Source organism: Rhipicephalus sanguineus, chromosome 2, assembly GCF_013339695.2.
Source record: "Rhipicephalus sanguineus isolate Rsan-2018 chromosome 2, BIME_Rsan_1.4, whole genome shotgun sequence".
Lineage (NCBI taxonomy): Eukaryota > Metazoa > Arthropoda > Arachnida > Ixodida > Ixodidae > Rhipicephalus > Rhipicephalus sanguineus.
Window position 1 is genome coordinate 177,977,126 of NC_051177.1, and position 20,632 is coordinate 177,997,757.

Consider the following 20,632-nt stretch of genomic DNA (forward strand, 5'->3'; position numbering starts at 1 on the left):
CACATACGAGTGCAGTTGTGTAAAACATCGCACCAGAGCGTAACGTTGTCGTCGGGAAAGTTGACTTGTTGCAGTCGGCTCATCGTAATTGCCTGTGCCTCCGCGAGCGATGACAATGAAAGGTCGGTAGTGCCTGTCATGGCATTGATGGTAATACGACTTTGAGTATCCGCTGCACTGTTAAAGCTGCCTTTTACATAACGTATGTCTGTGGTGAATTCGGCAATGAAAGCAAGGTGTCGAAGTTCTCTAGGAGTGTACGTGGCACTGCAGGAACGTAAAGCCGAAACAAGTGGCTTGTGGTCGGTAAGAATGGCAAATTGTCGCCCTTCAAGGAAGTGCCTTAAATGCCGCACCGCAAGGTAGGCCGCGAGGAGCTGCCGTCCGAAAGTACTGTATCGGTGCTCAGTGTCGCGTAACTTGCGGGAAAAGAAGAAAATTGGAGCCCATGCACCAGTGATCCATTGATCAAGAGCGGCTCCAACTGCTTCTGAAGAAGCGTCCACCATGAGGCTACTGGGAGCAGTTGGTGAAGGGTGGTGCAGGAGGGTGACCTGGGCGAGTTTGGTCTTAACGGCGGCAAAAGCTTGATCCGCGACCCTGTCCCAGGGAAGTGCGGCTGACTCGACTGTCGAAATCGAGAGTAGTGCTTCCAGAGGCTGCAGCAGCGAAGGGCATGTAGGGATGAAGCGGCGATAAAAACTGACCAGTCCGAGAAAACGTCGCAGACTACGCATGGACGTAGGAGGCGGGTAGTCGATAATAGCTTGAACCTTGTCAGGTGGAGGAGTGATGCCATCTTTAGTGGTCTGATGTCCGAGGAATGCTATCTCTGAGACTCCAAACTGACACTTTTCTACATTGATGACAAGGTCGTGATCACGCAGTCGAGTGAAAAGCTCACGTAGATGTGCCTTGTGCGTTTCAGCGTCCTTGCTGGCAACGAGAAGATCGTCTATATAGGCGAAACAAAACGGCAAACCTCTTGTGACTTCGTCTATAAAACGCTAAAATGTCTGAGCTGCGTTTCTCAAACCGAAAGGCATTCGTAAATACTCATAGAGCCCAAATGGTGTAATTATTGCAGTTTTTGGAGTGTCAGAAGGCTCAACGGCGATCTGGTGATAAGCTTTCACGAGTTCAATCTTCGAGTACACTGTTGTGCCGGTTAAAAAGACAGTACAGTCCTGAATATTGGGTAACGGGTATCGATCTGGAACGGTGACTGCATTGAGAGCCCGATAATCACCACAGGGCCGCCAGTCATTGTTCTTCTTGGGAACCTTGTGTAGCGCCGACGACCACGAGCTTGATGACGGACGAGTGATCTGTAGCTGTAACATATGCTCGAACTCATTGCGAGCAATTCGAAGTTTATCAGGGCCAAGTCGACGAGGGCGGCAGTGAACATGCGGGCCTGTGGTAACGATGCAGTTGCAGGTGGGCGCCAGTGTCGATGCCGTGCGTAACGGCCGACATGCGGCCGAGAGAAGTTTGAGCGACATCGAAAGAAGAGTGAAATTCTTCCAACAGGTCCAGAAGCTGGGAACGCTGGACCTGCGTAAGGTTGTCAGCTATGGAGGAACCAAACACGTCAGCGGTGATGAAACAGACGTCGAAACAGCACTGAGCGTACTGGAACTGCGGCCGTGCGTGTCATCGGGTTCGTCCATAACTTGTGCGTCTTCGAGAGGTTCCACGCTGCCGAGACATTCCCCTCGCACCAACGTAACACTGTACGGGGAGGGATTGCTTACAAAAATAGAGTTGCTGCCCTGAGTGACTTGAACGGTCGCGAAAGGCACCAGCAAGCGTTTCCTAGTGCAAACACGGTCATATGGCGAGAGGGGTGCAACGGTGTCGGATAGAATGGCGCAGTAGACTGACACCGCCGTTGACAAGTTTGCAGGCACTTTGATGTCGTGTTTGAAGAGTACCTTGCTCGCAGCCGATGGAATTTCTTCCGGCGTCAAATTAGAGAATGGCGACATCTCTATTTGAGCGGGTGCGCAATGAATGACGGCGTCGTGGCGGGAGAGAAAATCCCATCCGAGGATGACGTCGTGAGAGCAGCAGGAATTATGATCAATTCGACAGCGTACATAGCGTCCTTAATCATGACGCGGGCTGTGTACACTGCTGTAGGGTGAATACGTTGGGTGCTGGCTGTGCGGAGGGAGAGCCCGGAAAGTGGCGTCGTCACTTTTCGCACTATTCGGCTAAGCTTTGCGTTCATAAGGGATACGGCGGCTCCAGTGTCGATAAGGGCAGATGCACGAAGACCGTCTACAAACACGTCTGTCACGTTCGATGGGCTTTGCTTAGGGCTTTCGCAGTTCGATAGCGTCGCAGCCCTTGCCTCGCGCACTGCGACGAATTGTTTTCCTGGTCGCGTGGGACCAGACGTGGCCGCGTCGGGGACAGTGAGCGGCGTTGTGGTGATGGTGAACGGCGGGTAGAGGGCGCTGGGCGAGACGGCGGTGACGGTATTCAGGTATTTGTACAGAAAAAGTGTTGACACGCAGTGGAGAAAAAGGACTAGGAGGCTCACCAGTAAATATACGGCTAGCAGTGCGGGCGATATGGCAACAAGGAGCATTAAGCGGAAGGTCAGAGAGGTGGAGAGGACTTATTGGATGGCAGCGATGGAAAAGAAGCCGGCTCTGAGTAACTACCGAAAGGGAAAAAACGAAGTAAGGAGGGAAAGGTTTTATGATAATTCAAGGGGAAGCGCTTTACTGTTTGAAGCAAGGTCGGGCTGCCTTAGAACGCGTAGTTATAAAGCGAGATTCAGTAACGAAGAAGAACAATGTACATGCTGCGGGGGAACTAAGGAAACGATGGAACATGTACTGATTGAATGTGGCGATATTCACCCAGGTATACGTGTGGGCACGAATCTACATGAAGCCTTGGGTATAGGGACAACAATGGAAAGCTGAACACGTCCGCGATAGAAATAAGTAAGAGACGGTTAGAGTATTGGTGGCAGAAAAGTAGAGATAAAGAACAAAAATAAATAATGGAGGAAAAATAAGGTCATTCTGCCTTAAGAGGCAGAGAGATAGACCGTGAATTTATATTTTTTTTGTTAAAAACATAGATTTATTCAATATAGATAAGGTATTAGGCCAACATGAAACAAGGAAGCTTTTTTTTTCGAGCCTGGTGGCAGACATGTCACCGCCCCGTTACAAAGGGGACGCTCATAGCATCCATCCATCCATCCATCCATCCATCCATCCATCCATCGGTGACATAGGCGGCGGTGAATCGTAATAGGGGCAGCTTGACTGGCTTGGCATGGTTGAGGCGACTGGAGGCGACTGCACGCGATTGCAATAGCGGGCGACGTGACCGGCGCAACCGCACGCAAAGCAGATGGGGCTGTTGTCGGAAGTGCGCCATCGGTTCGCCGGGGTAGGTCTCATCCATGGCCCAAGACGCAGTGGACGGGGCGGCGGGTGATAGGACTACATGGTGGGTTTCAGTCGGCGTACGCAGCCGGCACCCTCTCCTCGTAGGCCTGTGGTCTGGCGACGACTTCGGCGTAAGTATGTGGGGCAGACACAGGGATCGCTGGGGGTGGCCGGGCTACCACTTGCGCGTAAGTGAGTGGCGCAAGCGCCGGAGGAGGCTGGTAGTATTCCGGCATGTCCTCCGCGATTTCCTGTTGAATAGCGCGGCGTGTGGGTGGCAGCAGTGTGGTCGACGGCTGTTCAACATGCTGCGACTGAGCGAAGGCCAGTAGAGAAAACTGGCGGGCAATTTCCTCGCGCACAAATGACTTGATCTCGGCGAGAAAGGCTGAGTGATCAGAAATGGCCGACAAGCCAGCGAGATCAGCGTCGCGTGATGGAGGTCGACGGGTCAGCAACCACTGCCGGCGCAGCTCCACGTAGATTTGGCAGAGCGTGATCACCTTTGTCACGGTGCGAGGGTTCTTGGCGAGCAGCATGGTGAAGGCATCGTCGTCGATGCCTTTCATAACGTGGCGGATTTTGTCAGACTCAGACATCGTTACGTCGGCCTTCTTGCACAAAGCGAGGACGTCTTCGATGTAGCTCGTAAACGACTCACCGGTCTGCTGAGATCGTTCAGGTAAACGCTGTTCGGCTTGCAGTTTACGAACGGTAGGACGGCCAAACACGTTGGTGATGGCGGTCTTGAAATCAGACCACGTAAGGAAATCGGTTGCGTGGTTGTTGTACCACAGGCTTGCCACACCCGCGAGGATGAAAACCAGGTTGCTCAGTTCTTCTGCCACGTCCCATTTGTTGGGCACGCTCACGCGCTCGTATATCGTGAGCCACGAATCAACTACAAAATGAAGTCCGACGTGCGTGCCCGTGGATCGCGCCTGCGACCCCTCGCACCGCAGCGCACCGAGTTACACAACTGTGCGAGGCGTCATACGTCTTACAGAATGCTAACGGCGACCTCTTTATATACACCATTCACCGCTGGTTGTACGCAGAAGTCGAAGGTGTGTCAGCTTCTTTACTGTCACACGAGATGACACGAGATGCCGCACTATTATCTGCGTTGGGCAGGCAGGTCTTGTGTTCGGAGGAGCAGGGCGTTTGAGAGTTCGATCAAACGCACGAGACATCAACCAGGGCGAAATTAAAATTATGTGAGACGTGGGGTACAGTGCATCATTGCCCGTGCAGCATTTGCGTCGTCTCGCTGGCGACCTGCGCTAGTTTTCGATTTTTGGGTCTTGGGACAACGCGAGCGCAAGACTCCAATTGGGGTTTGTGTTCTGCGCATGCGCCCTGGCGGCTCGGAAGTTTCTTGGGTCCCCAATTTTCTCTTTAGTGTTTCGCCAGATTTTGGATGTGCGCATCCGACTTGTACTTTGACATACAGGGCGTGGTCGAGCGTGCCCCGCGCTTATCTTTTGAGGGGTAGTTTTGTACGCCTTGCGCTTTTACCACAGAGTTTGCGTTGAAGCTATAGACCGCACGAAGGTAACCTAGCTCGCTGCAGCGGTCGCATTTGCGAAAGGAGGGATCTGCTAACTAGAAAAGCTAAAGTAGGGCCCCGTTCAAATAACAACTGTGACAGTTCGCGCCCGTCTTGTGCATATCTGTGTGTTCTTTTCATGCGTCCTTCTTTGTGTTTTAGCAGCGCTCTGCAAGTGTCAAGCTCTGACAGTTTCAAGTTCGCGCTCGCACTGAGTGTGTTGGCTGTATGCGTCCTTTCTGCTTGAGAGGCACGCATCAAGTTTCGAGCTTCCTGCCGTCCTTCGTGTAACACACTACTTTGCTGCAATCGCATTCATCCTTTCGCCCGTTCGGCGAAACTTAATTTCTCACTCTTAATAATATTCTTTTATAGATCATCATATTTTGTAGTTGTTGTTTCTTAATTTTTCATTTCTATGTTTTATTGGTTATTTAAATTTGCTTTCACTGTTTATGTTAACAAGAAATACTTATCGTACCCCTTTCCCGAATATGGGATGAATGAACGCAAGAATATATTTTTTATATTTTTAAACACCTCACTTTTTTTTCAGAAACAGGATTTTTTATCATGAATCTCTCTGACGTGAACATCACTATGTCCCACGACAACTACAATTTCCTTGTACTTTTTAGTGACGCTAATTGCCTTATTTTGGCCGAAACGTTAACAACAGGTAAGATTGAAGAATACTTCGCAAAGCAAGAATTTATTCGATGTGCTCGTTGACTATTTAAGGTGGTAGGCCACTAAAAAAAATCTATTTTTTTTGGGAGCAGCCAGCGTTGAAATAACTTTTTCTTTAAAACAAGCATGTCTTATATAACTTACCCAGCCATTTATAATGCAAAATATTGATTATTTATTTTTTGGGAGGTGATATTTGTCAAAAATTGCCTTAAAAGTGGTAGTCACGCCAGCAGTGATAAGTGACGAATGGCTGGCTTAATTCAGTAAAGCTTTGGTATTTATGTAACTAAAGGTTGGAGCTGTGCGATGAACTAGGATAAATATTATGCAGCAAATGTCAAAAAAATAATGTTATAAAAACCAAAAAGATGGGGAAGAAGAGCCAGTTTAGACAGAACCTTTTTGCAAAATTGGCTTCAATTTAAAAATATTCGATCAATTTCTTTTATTCTAGTTCATTGCACAGATATATATGTTGTAAACTATTATACAAAATTTCAGTTAGAAGTACACACTGAGAAAAAAGTTGTGAATGTTGTCGTCACATGACTTGGAGCAGATTCTTATTTTGAGAAAAACGCAAAGAAAGATTTCAGAGCTTGCAAGAGGTGTGCGTCCCCCTGTGGCCGTTTTTAGAGATTTAAAAACAATTAGAAACACAAAGTTATATTTAATGACACCCTCTTATGTAACAGTCACAATAAATTTTATAAAGTATTTTGAATATCATTAATATTGATGAAACAACACTTACTTTCGAAAAAAACACAATGTGATTTCGGTTTCGCTATACAAGCATGGGGTATGTAAAACATGGTGTAACTTGCAAACTAATGATGATAGAAGGACAATTTTTGTTGCAACATATTTTTGCATGCTTGGGCGTTCACAAAAAACAAAAAAACTAAAAATTGATCTCGTGAAAAAAATTAGACTTTTGAAGGTGGCCTACCACCTTAAGGTGAAGCGTGCAGGTTGGCTTGGTGTAGACGAAGTTGCGGTACATATTTTTATTGACTAGAGACCGCCCAGGCCTTTACAGAGCATAAAAGCCCCAGCTCGACGTGACCCACTGGCCGGTTAAGCAGTTAGTTCAGGTGCCTGTCGGGATCGAGAACGATTCTAGCCTCCAATAGGCACCGTAAAGATGGGCTACTCCGCAAATCTATAGCAAATAAAACTAAAACCTTATGTTTCTTTTAGTTCAGTGGTGTCTCGACTTCTTGCAAATATGAGGGAAGCAGTCGACGAGAAAGCTGTCGCAAACTGCACTAATAAGCGGTGCTCTCTGATCGACGAGATGGCACCACCGGTGCCGCGCCCGTACTATCGGTGTTAAATGAAACGCGAACAGCGGAGCGAGTGACTCAAGTATTCGCCACTGCATATTGTGCACCGTCCGTTCACCTCCATAAGCAGGCGCGCATATTTAGTTTGGCAGCACCATAGGTCGGCAAACAATGTGCAACTCACTCAGACTTACTCATGAAATATATTTTGCCCTTAGAGCTCACTCGGACTCAGACTCACCAAAATTTTCCTCAACCGGACTCACTCGGACTCAGAATCGCTGAGAATTTTCTCAGCCGGACTCGCTCACACACAAGCTCACCAAAATATTGCTCACTCGGACTCCCAGTGAGCAATAGTTTGCCGACCTAGGCGCAGCACTGCGCGTTCGCCCTGTAGGCTTCATGCGCTGTTGTTTCGAATCAAACATGCAGCGACACTGTAGCGACTTTGTCACGACTGCCAGCGAAGAGACTCGATTCCCTCTTCACAGCCGCGCCCTCTTTAATCTGGCCTCCAGTAACACGAAGCTGTGTACATAGTGAAAAAAAATGTACGTCTAGAAACTGTTCAGGGTGTTGAAGAAGTACCTGCAACGAAGCGTCCAGTAGGCTGCGAAGGTAGAATTTGAACATTTAATTCGGTCTATTTGACTTATTAGCTACGCTAAAGGACGAAGAGCGCTGAAGAGCGCATGAAGTGCCTGTCCCGTGTTCTTCGTTTCGTGTGTCCATTTTCTGCCGCTGCGGTGGACGCTTATGCTGCAAGGTATATGTAAACTGGTAGCGATACTTCCATAGAAGCCCATGTGTCAAGAAGTTGGCGGCTCATTGCCACCGTCGCCATCTACGTATGGAGGGGACAACTAACAGCAAGAAAAATAAAAGTAATGTTGACGTCACAACCACAAACGGTAACGACGTCGCGCATTTACGCTACATGCGTGAAATGTCATATTTTTTTAAAGTGCTGCTCTCTGATTTCATTTTGATAACTACGGGATTTTTTTGCATCTTTACAGCTCGGTGATAGTCGTATGCGAGAGGAAAGGAGGATGAACACGAATGATTTGAGCAATAAGCTTGCTATTGCAAATGCACCAAAAGTACATCGTTAGGCTAATAAGCCTAATAGTGTACTTTTACCGTATTTGCAATGGACAACAAAATATTTTGCAGATAAAGAAAGATATGATGACACAACGGCTCAGGAGAACAATAGCAGAATAGTTAAAAAACTCACGTTGCCAAACCAAGGAAAACCACTGGAGCTAGACAGCAGCCGTGAAAGGATTCTTTTGGTAGCCTTACGCAGCGCAGCGTGCTGCATTCTCCGACAGGAAGGGCGAGCGTACGCCGGCCTTGCGCTGGCGAAAACAATGCGCCGAACTAAACAAAAGTCGAGTGTACTAGAACAGGGAAGTACTCGGAATGGGCGCAGTACCAACGCACAGAAAGTGAAGCCAAAACCGGGTAAAGCCGTTTATGGCGCTGCGATCGGTAGTCTGCAATGTGTCGTCGCTTAAGAGAGGCGTGTGGCTCTACCAAAGTGTTGCAAAGGACAACAAATAAAATAAACCCTAGTGGTGCAGAGGTAGAATGCCTCCTCCCCTTTAAAAGACCCGGGTTCCAGTTGCATCTGTAGCTGGTGGGTTCTTATTTTTTATAACTTGTTGCAGCTTGCTGCAACTGGCTTCAGTCGCTCGCATTGTCAGGAAAAGGAACAAAAAATGAGCAGTAAAATACAAGGAATTTTACAGTGAGCGTAAATATTTGCTTCGCAACCGCATGAAATTCTTAAAAAAAACATGAAGAGAACTAAGGTTTCAGAGATTTTTTCGAACAAGAAACTCGGCCTGCGCGTGTTCCATAAGTAGCTCTCGGTTGCATGCCGCTGGCTCGCAGCAAAAGAAAAACTGAAAGTCGTCTACATTGGGTTAGCGGGAAAAGGAAAAGGTTTGTTCAGAATTTTGTTGAATCTCGCGCGACACTCCAAATAATTTTGCTCACCGTCAAATTGATTTTATAATTCTTGACATTTCACGTTTCCTTGTGTGGCAATACGCAGCAACTGAGGGTAGTTTAAAAAAAGAAAACCAATACAGCTGTAACAAGTGACATTAAAGATAAAGCAACACCATCTATAGCTGCAACAGCGATGCTCTTTAGCGAATGATTCCTTGTCCGACGAATAAAAAGGTAGTGTACGGTTCAAAATTCATTTAACGAAAATTCGCCAGATCCCACGTACCGCGGGAGTCGGGCGGTGACTGCGGCGTAATTATTTTCTGCTGAGCGAAACGCTGTATACCGACGCTAAAGATATTATAAATTTTATACGCACACATATATGTTGAAGAGCCGCATATGTATTATATAAATAGTTGTTTACAGTTGGGTAACGCTGCCCACGGCAACGTGGGTATTACCAACACCAGAAGCGGTATGCTGATATGTAGTGCTTGTACTCGTGACTTATGATGGAGAATGCACGCACGTTTCACGAACCCGTGTGCATGTGTGGAAGAAGTTCTGGACAGTTCTTGAACAAGGTAATCATCATCGTGCTCAGAGCGCAACAGCAGCTGGTCATGACTTGTTCTGGATGATCGCGGTGACGGATGATCGCGGTGACGAGGGGTCCATGTGTAGTGAAGTATGAGGTATAGTACATCTGTTGGAAATCGTGGATGCCTCGGTCATTTCGTCTACATATTGCCTGTCGATAGAGCGGGCGACCTGTCGGAACTCGAAGTCACCCTTAGCGTTGGTGATGTATAGGCCGTCGAGGCTGGTAGGCCTGTATAGTGCTACGTTGACCAACATCAGTGGATGGCGCTTGTCGTATTCGTAGACTACCTCTCTGTTGAAAGGTTCGGTATGCCATTGGAATAATTCCATATGTTCCATACGGAATCCATATGTATTCCGTGTATTTTTCAAATATTTTCCATATGTTTCTGTAAAATTCTTACAGAAACATATAAAATAATTGAAATGACCATACGGAACGTTTCAATAGGCTGGACGTATGTGGCCTACGTAGCCTAGTCTGCAAAGCGGCTGTCAATCAATCTGCATCATCCTCAGTCAGCATGAGGTCATCACCCAACCACGTAAGAAATGAAGAGGACACTGCGTCGTTCTGGCGGACTAAGGCACTTCACGGTGCAATGTTGTGAATATCATACATAATTTTCGTTAATGTATTCCTCAGGGGTCGAGCAATGCTTCAATATAGCTTGCTGAATCGTAGGAATACACATGTAATGTTGATTAGACTGCTATAAAAGCGGAGCAAACACTGGAACCGCAGACGGTAATCTGAAATGACGCCTGTATCGTAGGAGTACACATCGTAGGAGTATCATGTAGTGTTTATTGCTTTCTTGCCAAATTAGATAGCCAGTACCATAACCACAATTGACGCTGCACCGACATTACGCCTGCATAGGCTGTTTTTCCAAACTACTTTATAGACCTGGCGTGGGTCTGTGGTAGAATATCTGATTGTCGCGCAGAATGCTTGAGTTCCATTCCTGCTGGGGCCCTCATTTTCATTCTTTTCATTCGTCGCGTCAACGCTGTCGATGTCGGTTATTCTTAACGCTCACGCATTTAAGTTACCAATGTCTGTTCTCGCAGTTCCTGGCTACATATAAACTGTCAATCACCTATGGCGCATACCCGTACACCGCGGCCCGTGGTAAATGGGTATGTGTCACACGTGTCTGGAGGAAAGTGTTTGATGACGTACGCGACAGGATTTTCACGTTATTCATGTCGTGACCCAGCAGTCATATTCGCCGAATCCTCTTACCCTCCCATGCCAATTGTGGTCTACGCCAAGTTAAGGAGCAGATCATGAGAGCATCCAGACGTAGGCGGCTAGATAGATAGATAGATAGATAGATAGATAGATAGATAGATAGATAGATAGATAGATAGATAGATAGATAGATAGATAGATAGATAGATAGATAGATAGATAGATAGATAGATAGATAGATAGATAGATAGAAACTCTTAAAGTGCCAAAGGTTCGCTAAGAAATGCTTCGCATTTAAAAAACTCATCATAAACGCGTGTGTGCCACAGAAATTGGGTAAAGCCCACTACTCACCGCTGGCCCACTAAAAATGAAGAAGGCAACATTAGCCCAACAAATGCGCAGCAGCAATTGGGTAAATCCCACTACTCAATACTGGTCCACTGAAAATGAACAAGCGACAGTTAGGCCAACAACAAATGGCTGCGAAACTACGGCGGTGAGCCGAAGACACCGAGTTCGTACAACGAGAGAATACTGGGTAACAGGAAAGGCAAAGGCGGCTGCGAGAAGGCCCCGAAGTGATGGACGCCTACACCAACGACGACGTGCCCGTATATCTATAAGAGGTGAACTAGGTTTCAGCGCGAGGTTCTGTCTCTGCAGTTTGGACATCCGCAGGTGCGCAGGCAGAAATTTTTTCGGGGGGGGGGGCCTCTTGGTTTGAAGTGGGCGCCGGGCAGGCAGATGTGGTCAAGTATCATTTTGGGCTCTGTGTGCCACAGCAAAAAAATTCGGCAGATCCCACGTACCATGGGAGTCGATGTTATGCGAAGCATACGGCGGGTAGGTGACTGTGGTGTAACTTTTTACTGAGCGACACGTTACAAAATGGCGCTAAAGATTTGTATAAATTTGATACGCACACAAATATAAGTTGAAGAGCCGCATATGTGTTATATAACCAGTTGTTTACGGTTGGGAAACGCTGCCAATGGCAACGTCGGTATTTTTTTTTCATTTATTTATCCTAAGGGCCCGAAGTGGGCATTACATAGGGGGGTGTAACAATTCATATGAACATCCAAAAAGTGTAAATAGAAAACAAAAACAAAAGAACAAAAGAACATCCTGAAGAGAAAGTTTGCTAGTAGTACGCACAGAATTTCCTACGTTATACAAAAATAAAACTTACATCATATGACTTGCATATTAAGGCATCGTAACAATATGGCAAGGAAGTGTTTAGAGATTTTTAAGTTTTTACTTGCTGCAACGCCTCATTTAGAGCGACCTTGAATGCAGAGTGGTCAGTTATTTCTGCTTTATTACTTACCAACACCAGAAGCGGTAAGCTGATATGTAGTGCTTATACGTGTCCCGAGAACGCACGCACGTTTCACGAACCCGTGTCCATGTGTGCAAGAAGTTCCTGACTGTTCTTGAACAAGGGCATCATTACCGTGATCAGTAAGCACCAGCAGCTGGTCATGACTTGTTATCGGATCAGGTCGTGATTGCGGAGACGAGGGGTCCATGTGTAGTGAAGTATGATGTATAGTACAGCTGTTGGAAATCGAGGATGCCTCGGTCACTTCGTCGACTATTTGTCTGTCGATAGAGCCGGCGACATGTCGGAACCTGATGTCACCCTTCACGTTGGTGAGGTATAGGCTTTCGAGGCTCGTAGGCCTGGATAGCGCTACGTCAGGGGCGTAGCCAGAAATTTTTTCGGGGGGGGGGGGGTTCAACCATACTTTATGTATGTTCGTGCGTGCGTTTGTATGTGTGCGTGTATATATACACATGCAAAATTGAAAATTTTCGGGGGGGGGGTTGAACCCCCCAACCCCCCCCCCCTTCGCTACGCCCCTGTACTACGTAGACCAATATCAGTGGATGGTGTTTGTCGTATTCGTAGACTACCTGGGCGTATGTGCCCTACGTAGCCTATTCTACAAAGCAGCTGTCAATCAATCTGGCATCATCCTCGGTCAGCATGAGGCCATCGCCCAGCCTCGTAAGACATGAAGAGGACACTGCGTCGTTCTGGTGGACAAAATGCACTGTACGGTGCGGTGATGTGGATATCATATGTACCTTTCGTTTCGGGGTCGAGCAATGTTTCAATATACCTTGCTGAATCATAGAAATACAAACGTAATGTTTATGACACCGCTATAAAAGCGGAGCGAACACTGCAACTACAGACGTTGATCTGATATGACGCCTGTATTGTACGAGTACGCATCGTAGGAGCATCATGTAGTGTTTATTGCTTTCTTTTAAAATTAGATAGCCAGCACCACAACCACAATTGACGTTGCACCGATATTACTCCTGCGTAGACTGCATTTCCAAACCCGTTTATAGACCTGGCGTGGCTCTGTGGTAGACTACCTGATTGCCACGCAGAATGCTTGGGTTCGATTCCTGCTGTGATCCTAATTTTCATTTTTTTCGATTCGTTGAGTCAACGCTGCCGATGTTGGTTTTCCTTAACGCTCTAGCATTTAAGTTACCAATGTCTGTTCTCGCAGTTCCTGGCTACATATAAACTGTCAATCACCTGTGGCGCATACCCGTACACCGCGGCCCGTGATAAACGGGTATGTGCCGCACGTGTCTAGTGGAAAGGGTTTGACGACGTACGCCACAGGATTTTAAAGTTATTCATGTCATGACCCGGCAATCATATTCGTCAAATCCTCTTACCCTCCCATGCAAATTTTGGTCTACACCATGTTAAGGAGGCGATCATGAGAGCACCCAGACGTAGGCGGCTAGATAGATAGATAGATAGATAGATAGATAGATAGATAGATAGATAGATAGATAGATAGATAGATAGATAGATAGATAGAAACGCTGAAAGTACCAGAGGTTCGCTAAGAAATGCTTCGCATTTAAAAAAAAATTCGGGGGGGGGGGGTGGCCACTCCCACCCCTGGCTACGCCACTGGACATCCGTGTCGCGTCTGTGACATTCTGTTGTTTCACTCGAACCTTTCTGAGCTGAGAATCAACGTAGAAACAACATAGCATCACCTTTCTAAAGCCTAGAAATGAACTAAAAGCAACCTAGTAACAACCTGAATCCCCTAGCTGAGGCCTAGAAACAGCCTATAGAAGCAACCAGATTAATGTTCAGAATCGTCCAGTTTCGCTGTTTCAAGCCTTGTGCAGCTTAATGCAAGCCTCGCCAATTTTTTTGGATATGTGAAAATCTGCAGCACGAATAATACAGGAAACGTGTTTCGTGTGGCCATGCCTTTTTTGAGAATTCGAATTCGAGCTTTCCAAAGCAGGCATATAACCGGAATATATATACCAGGAAAAGTCTGCTTGCCCCTAAGCGCATGTCCTATTGCAGCCTTGTCACCCTCCTTCCGACGGCACTGGGAAGTTCTCTCACGGAGCAAACGTAATTACCCAGACACAAGTCGCTGCTAACCTCACGTACTCGTCCGTAGCCGGAAAGCAGCCAGTGGGACACGTTTGGCCTTGCTACTGTTGGGCACGGACGTTGCCCGCGCCAAAATAACGTCCACCTACGCGTCATAAAGAGAGCCGAGACAATATGCTGGACTTCGCCGCATTGGCGCTGCACCTTCGGAGGACGGCGGCGTCATGAACTGAAGCACATTGGGCCTGTAGTGCAATACTTTCGCTTGTTTTAGGTGTGATGTCGTGATGACGGCGGCCGGCGTGAGCGGGCCCAGAGTTTTGGGCCGTTTCACCTGCAGTGCTTCGCTTTTAGTGCAGTATCGCAGTGCAGTCGGCATCTATGAACGGTTTAAAGAAATAAATTCAATTCAACAAAGTTTAGTTTTATTGCTTTGAAAAAAGTGCCACAACATTAGAAATATACACGCGAGGGTCCCAAAGTAAAAGAACCGTAGTGGACCGTCGGTCATTTATGCAAACATTGAAACTAACACAGTAAATGAACGCAGTTATTGGCAAAATAAAAACGTAGGAAGGAAAACATTTCAGTTCACATCAATAAAAACATGAAAAATCTAAGAAAAAAGAAACTCAAGTTACAAATGAGAGAGTTATAAAAAAATTTGCAGCGGCTTAGCTCAGCTATGCCAGGATATTCGTAGCGTTAGCTAAGGTGTATGCAAATAGCGCGAAAAAACGTAAGACTAAACGAAGAAGGCTGCGGCACAAGCCGTAGCTTTCTTCGTCTAGTCTTACGTTTTTTCGCGCGATTTGCATTCATCATGAATTACCAACTCGCGCAACAATCAATCCTTCTAAGTTAGCTAAGGTTCAGCTGAATATTCTTAGCTTTCTTGGTTGTCAAGCTGCTCCGCTTTTCTGCGCCGCTTAGCAGCATTTGCGCTCTCCTTCTCTATGGCTATACCACAATGGCAAACGCCAACCAGCCGATCTGACAAATGGGTAACATATATATATATATATATATATATATATATATATATATATATATATATATATATATATATATATATATATATATATATATATATATATATATATATATATATATATATATATATATATATACACCCACTGATACGTCTGCGTATGGGCGACAAATTTAGGGGCTGATATACTCCAGCGTAACGTCGACGCGCGCACGCTCGGCACGCTAACAAACACGCAGCACTCCATAGTCCGACGCGCGGCGCGACCGACACGTCCGGCGTCCGTCAGCGCGCCCTGGCTGCAGCCGGCGCGAGATGCGAGATGCGAGATGTTGCATTCCGCGCCGGCGAAGTTATCCAGACTGCACCAACGTTACTAGAACAAACTTGGACTGCACTGCGTCTCTTCCTGAAGAAGGGACGCCCAGTGCGCAGACCAGTGAGGCGCACTCGCGGCGGCGGCTCCGGTGCGCCAGCTGTGCGCCGTGTCACGTCACTGCTCCTCGGGCATGCGCAGCACGGCTGTTGTACGTGCACGCGCTACCGCTCCGGCTCGGCCAGTGCAGCTAACGCTACAAAAATCACCGGATCTACATTAATGTGAATCATGGCGAGTCGTGAAGCACTGGGTATCATACGGGTATATCACCGTACGTCACCCGCGCGTTGCCACTGCGAATGCAAATCCGAGGACAAAGAAGCGTGCAGCACGAGCTGAAGCTGTGGGCTGTCTGAGGAAGACGACGTTGAGGCGTCTGCTCTCTTTGTTATCTGAACACAGACTTGTCTTTCCTCGTCGCAACGTGGTCCTGTATCTTGTTGTTTCCGCGTTGCCACACTGATGGAGGTGCTGGACCTCTACGTCTGATACTCAAGAGTCCTCTAAGACCCGGCACTTCCAGTCCGACACCGAAACCTGTTCCTGCAGTGGAACTCCTGTCCACCGCTACAGTCGCCGACAGCGAGGCCTCAGTCCCGAGGCAATCCCCCTGGAACCTCTCCATCCAAGGACTCTGCCTGCAGAAATGGCAACTGGAAGCGCTTCACAGGTGACCGTTGAGCAGCCTCGGATTCCCGAGACCTTCCACGGCGAGGTTTATGAAGATGTCGAGGATTGGTTAGACCAGTATGAGGGAGTCGCCACGGCAAACCATTTGACCGTCGAACAGAAGCTCTCGCGCGTCTACTTTGCTCTAGGGGACAGCGCTCGTACGTGGTATAAGAACCGCGAGGCCACATTGATTTCTTGGGATGCATTTCGGCAGCAGCTTGGCAGCACCTTCGCAGACAACGACCGCCGCGATTCGGCTCAGCAACTCATCGAGTCTCGTATACAGAAACCGAATGAGAGTGTCGCCATGTTTGCGGAGGACATTTCGACGAGCTGACCCTGAGATGCCTGAAGCGAAGAAACTACGACATTTGATGCGAGGCGTCAAAGAACAACTGCTTGCCGGTATTCTTCGCAACCCGCCGACAGCCGTTGCGGAATTTTTCCAAGAGGCTACAACTATCGAGCGAGCACTATAGCAGCGGTGCCGCTATTACGACCGACCGAACAACGCCTCGATAAGCGTCTCTGCTCTGACGGCCGCCAGTGGGGGTTCTCTACGTGAGCTCATACGCGAGGTGGTTCGTGAAGAAATCCGGAAGCTCCTTGTGACTCCGCCAGAACCTGCAATGGCTTCGGTTGCAGAAGTCGTACGACATGAGATCAGGCAAGCATTTTCTTTGCCCGAATCGCTACCAGACGAGCGATATGTTAACTATGCGTCGGCCGTCCGTCGTCCAACGCCAGTGTCGCACAACTCGTCTTCTCTGGCTCATACTTGCAACGAGCCGGTGATCCCATCGTACATTCCACCGCCGCACGAGCCGGTGATTCCAGCGTACATTCCACCGCCGCCGCCGCAGACTCCACAGCTCAATGCGCATACGGAAACATCGCCGTTCTACCCTCCGCCAACGTCTGCAGCCTGGTCGCAAAGGATGGCCACCAGTCGACCATTTGTTCGTAAGACGCACTTGTGTCGCACCGTCGACCGCCGTCCTGTTTGTTTCCATTGCGGAGAAGCCGGCCATATTTACCGCATTTGCCCTTACCGTGACAAGAGATCTCAGACTTTTGCGCCGACCTTTCCACGGGCTCGTTTTCACAACCGCCGCGACAGCAACATGCACCCGCAAGCAGAGCCATTCTCTCCGTATCGTCGACCCCGCTCTCCGTCACCTGCGCCGAGCTCTTCGCCGCACCGTCGTAGTTACGCCGACACCGTCCGGGGCAGATCCCCCAGCCCTCGTCCGAAAAACTAACAGCAGCGACCTTTGGGGGGAAGGTTGCCGCCCGTCGAGATGTTACAACACCCCCAACCGTACGATACGACGGACGATGCGACGTCGCCGACCCTGAAGGAAATCGTAAGCGCCGACCTAGTGTTTACATAGACGGACGCCCGGTGACAGCATTCGTTGATACTGGTGCGGATTTCTCAATTATAAGCCGGAAGCTCGCCGACTGCCTCAAAAAAAGTTAAAACTTCATGGACGGGGCGCAACATCAAAACCGCGGGTGGTCAACTGATGACGCCGACTGGCAAATGTACCGCCAGAATTAACATCGGTAATTCGCCTTTCGTTGCTACGTTCGTCATTTTGTCGGAGTGCAGCAAAGACCTGATCTTGGGAATGGATTTCTTGTCTGAGTGCGGCGCCGTTATAGACATTCCGGACAGGTCGGATACATTTTGGATGGCCCCAGATCAAGTTTCGGATATGCGCTGTGCAGATCAGTCACGTAAACATCTGCGCGTCTTCGACGATGACGTGACCATCCCTCCGCGGTCAAGCGCTCTTGTGGCTGTAACATGCGACCTACTAGGCAAGTCCGACAACATCGCCGAACAAATTTCAACATTGCTATTCAGCCATGGCCTATCCATTGCAAGAGGCGTCGTAAGCGTAAATTGCGGACACACGCAAGTTCTAGTAACGAACTTCAGCCCTTAGCGACGACATCTTGCGACAGATACGGCGAGAGGTAGGCTGCTTGACTGTGGAGCAAGACGATCACACCGGCCTGCTGCCCGTACCTCTATCCGTCGATGTTGGCCCAAGGTTGCTGCCTAAGCACAAGGAAAGCCTCCTGGACCTTATTAATCAGTTTCAGGATTGTTTCTCTTCGACGTCCAGAGTTCGTCAAACGCCTTTGACGAAACATCGCATCATTACGGATGAAATGGCCAGACCCATACGGCAAAACCCATACGGCAAAATCCATACCGAGTAGCTCCGCGGGAACGTGAAGCCATAGAAAGTCAGGTGCGCAAGATGCTTCAGGATGACGTTATTCAGGCGTCGAAGAGTCCTTGCGTATCGCCGGTAGTATTGGTGAAGAAAAAAGACGGCACCTTACGTTTCTGCGTGGACTACCGCAAGCTCAATCAGGTTACGAAAAAAGACGTTTACCCGCTACCTCGTATAGACAATTCCCTCGATCGACTACGGCATGCACGTTATTTCTTGTCGATGGATTTAAGGAGCGGATATTGGCAGACAGAATTCGACGAAAGAGACAGAGAAAGAACAGCATTCGTGACACCCGTTGGCCTTTAAGAATTTAAGGTACTTCCTTTTGGCTTGTGCTCCGCACCGGCAACATTTCAGCGGCTCATGGACACCGTACTATCAGGCCTCAAGTGGCAAACGTGCCTGGTATATTTGGATGATGTGATCGTATTTTCTGCCACATTTGACGAGCATTTGAAGCGACTACACGCGGTAGTCCAAGCGATACGATCTCCTGGACTAACGCTTAAACCAGAAAAAATGTCACTTTGGCTTCGAAGAGCTTCTGTTTCTGGGGCATCTTGTCAGCAGTGAAGGTGTGCGGCCTGACCCCGACAAAATAGCTGCCGTTACAAGTTTTCCCGCACCATCCGACAAAAAGGCAGTCAGACGATTTTTAGGACTGTGTGCCTATTACTGACGCTTCACTGAGAACTTTTCACGCATTGCCTCGCCGTTGACACGTCTCACCAGAGAAGACGTCACATTCGTGTGGGGTGAAGAGCAGCAGGAAGCGTTCGACGAGCTGCGGCAACGCTTCCAAAAGCCGCCAGTCCTCGGACACTGACAATGACGCTCCGACATCAGTCCACACCGACGCCAGCAATGTCGGCTTAGGTGCCGTACTTGTGCAGTGGCAAGATAGCGCCGAACGAGTAATTGCTTATGCGAGCAGGACCCTCTCCCGCACGGAAGAGAATTATTCCGCCACTGAAAAAGAGTGCCTTGCGGTGGTTTGGCCTGTTATAATGTTTCGCCCATACTTGTACGGCCGCCCGTTTAAAGTTGTCAGCGACCATCATTCCCTTTGTTGGTTGACGAACTTAAAAGACCCGTCGGGACGATTGGCGCGCTGTAGCCTTAAGCTTCAAGAATTCGATATGGCTATTGTGTACAAATCAGGGAAGCGACATACGGATGCCGATTGCTTTTTTCGCGCGCCGCTTGGACATGCGAATGCTGAAGATGACGACGACGCCGCCTTTGTCGGGGTTGTCAACACGACTACAATCGCACAGCAGCAACGCGAAGACCCGGAACTGCAATCAAGTATTGGTTTCTTGGAGGGACGCACATCCGCTGTGCCAAAGCTCTTCGCAAGAGGAGTAGCATCATTTTGCTTGAGAAACGACGTCCTATATAAGGTGAACTTTTCGCCAAACGGAAACACCTACTTACTCGTCGTTCCAACACCACTGAGGAGAGAAGTACTACAGGCGTGCCATGATGAAGCAACATCCGGTCATCTGGGTTACACACGAACGCTATGCCGAGTGAGACAAAAGTACTACTGGCCAAGACTAACGGCATCCGTTCAAGAGTACGTTCGGACTTGCCTTGAATGCCAGCGTAGGAAAGTGCCAGCCCTCAAACCAGCAGGGCTCCTCCATCCGATTGATGTACCGGAAACTCCATTCGCTCAAGTCGGAATGGATCTCCTAGGCCCATTTTTAACTTCGGCGGCAGGACGCAGATGGATAATTGTAGCCACGGACTACCTCACTCGCTACGCCGAAACCAAGGCTCTGGAGAGGGGCACGGCAAGTGAAGCAGCCCGGTTTTTTATAGAAAATGTAGTGCTGAGGCATGACGCTCCATCTGTAGTAATAACTGACAGGGGAACAGCATTCACAGCCGAGCTGTTACACACAGTGTTGAAGCTTAGCGGCACATCTCACCGGCGTGGAACGGCACACCGTCCACAAACGAATGGTCTGACGGAGCGGCTAAACAGGACACTTGCCGTTATGCTCTGCATGTACGTCGATGTGGAGCACTCGTTCTTTCCTAAAACAATAAGAGATTGGAACAGTTTAACAGACGACTTAGTAAATATAACAGATAATGATTTATTTTTTTCCATGTTGTGAAATTGTTCTTGCAACAACAAATGTATGTACTACGTGTCTCTAAATTGTATTTGGTGATCTATACTCATGTTGCTCCTGATA

General features: G+C 48.2%; 1 pseudogene; it reads left to right on the top strand.

Annotated features, from left to right (window-relative positions):
- The window catches only part of LOC119383880 (uncharacterized), a 73,563-nt pseudogene that overhangs the window by 25,954 nt on the left and 26,977 nt on the right, over positions 1-20,632 (top strand).